The sequence below is a fragment of the Netta rufina genome, assembly GCF_964035555.1.
Source record: "Netta rufina genome assembly, chromosome: 8".
In the NCBI taxonomy this organism is placed as follows: domain Eukaryota; kingdom Metazoa; phylum Chordata; class Aves; order Anseriformes; family Anatidae; genus Netta; species Netta rufina.
Window position 1 is genome coordinate 29120692 of NC_140131.1, and position 2447 is coordinate 29123138.

Genomic DNA, 2447 nt, shown 5'->3' on the forward strand with positions numbered 1-2447 from the left:
GGGGGACTTGTATTGAGTGTAATAATGCCAATGTTTTTTTTTGTTGTTTTTTTTTTTTTTTTTTCCTTTGCCGAGGTGTGAAAAGGTTGGAGAGAGCTTGCGTAGCTTTTATTTTGTATCTCTATTTATAACGCTATGTGGCGCTCTTGTTTAAATAACAGCATTTTTATTTTGCTATCAACAAATGATGTTGAAAATAGGAAGTGTTCCTAAAGCTTGAGAATTTTTATGATTACCTGATTTATTCAGTGAATCTAAGTTCACTTTAAAGCAGTTCATACAGATGAGAATGTTTCATTACATCTAAACTTTTGTTTCTATAGTTACGACCTGTTTTCTTTTGTCAAGTGAGTAAATTGTACTTTACATGTGTACATCCTTTTCCAAACAACTTAAGATAAATGGCAATCATGGAGGAAGAACCAACGTCTGCACTTCAATGCACAAGTTAATATCTCAGTGATTTCTGACCCAGAGACTCCATGTGAATCAGCAGATGGTTAAGAAGGATGATCTGCTAAAACTGAGAGTCTGTGTTCAGTTCAGTTTGATTCCAAGCTCTCTAAAGGGAGTGCATATGTGAAGGGGAAGCTGTTGCATACATTTACCTGAGGGAGTGACACAGCAGAATCAGCATGTGCCAAATGCTGCAGAACATGTTTTAACTCACATGAAAGCTAATTCAACTGTTGAATAACTTCTGCTTTTGGTTTTCCTTGTGCTCTTCAGAAGTGACTTTACCTACTAGTTGCTATTATAAAAGCTGAACACTTGCATTGCACTGAACCAGGGATCTATGACAGTCATCCTGGACAAATGAAACTGTGCTTAGGACTCCAACTCTGGCTTTATTTCAGACTCTTTTTTTTTTTTTTTTTTTTTTTTTTGCCAGACCATTGAAATTATTCAGCTATAATAGTGAATTGGGGTTTTGTATGGTGTTTGTACTGATGTGAAAAATTATTGCCTTCTTTCAATTCTGTTCTTGATATGGAATGTGGGAGAGCTCTGGGGCTGCAACACTCGGCTGATGAATCTCTCTTCTTCTCAGAAATGCTTTTCTTGGGTGCTCCATTTTGTCTCTGTTCTTTCAAAGTGATTAACTGCTATCCATGCTGCTACCTAGTGTTACAGTTTAACCTGTCTAGCAGCTAAGCACCACACAGCCATTTGCTCAGGGGTCTGTATACAAATAGTGTATTAGTGGGGGGCAGTTCAGACTCACACAAACAATAGTTTTAGTAGGTGATGTTAGAAATGCCACAGAGCAAAGCAGATCTACTGAGCCTAGTATAGTCTACACAAGTAGCACTAATGGGTGCTTATGGCAAGAGATGTAATGAGACTGCAGTGATATAATGAGACTACTGTGATACTTTCCCTTCCTGGCAAGATCTCATTGCTGCTTGCCAGAATCGGTGTAAGGAAACTTTAAGGTAGATACTGCAGTTGGACTGAACCTTTTTGATGATGGGACTTATCCATGAAATGTACAATGATTTCTTAAAAAATAAATAAAAATCCATCAATGTTTGCCTTCCCACTTAATTATTCACTGTCAAAGCATTTGCTTTTAAGTCTGTCTCTTGGTACTTTATCTTCCTGCCTTTATCATGGTTCTGCAGACATCTCATACCAGTCTTACTGTTTTTATCCTGTATGATTGCTGTGTTCAGTCATTTTGCACTTCTGATCTATCTTGATTACCCTTCTCTTTTACCCTTCAGGGAAAGGGTGACCAAAACTCTACTTAACAAGTAAAAAAAAAAAAAACAAAAACTTAACACGTTAACATGCAAGACCTTGCCACAGTTGTTGGGATTTGTTGTAATGAATCCCGAACTTCTTTATGTTCATGGAGTTGATACTTTGCAAATGCCTATCTAAAATACTGCTATGGTGTTCCCCTCTTACCCAAGAGGCTGGTAGTACTTAATAACTACTTCTGCTGTGTAGGGTTAAGCTTTTCTGTTTTTATGCTATTTTACATCTTTCAGTACTGAATTTCAGCTGCCAATTTACTTACATAATCACAATTGTGATGTCTCTTCTGTTTCCCTTCTTTTAAACTACTTCAGTAATATGTAGGGAACAGTATTTTTACCCCTTTGTCAGCTCACTTAGGATTGATAGCAGAGATCACTGGGGCAAGGCAGGGACAGATTCACAAACCCTTCTGCCTCTGTTGTAAGACCCACCACTGTCAGTTCATGTCACTCTTTTCTACTATCTAAATTGTACCCCATTGAGAACATCTGAGTTGTCTTAAAGGTACCTCCCTCTGCTCACAGAACCAAGTAATGGGAGAATAAATGTCTTTAGTGAAAAGGGGAAGGGGGAAAAAACAACAAAGCAGCACAGGCCAGACATAGAGAAAATGTAATATAGTTTATTCATTTTTATCTACTATTCCAATCTCCAGGTAACAATCTCTCAAATCCTAAAAT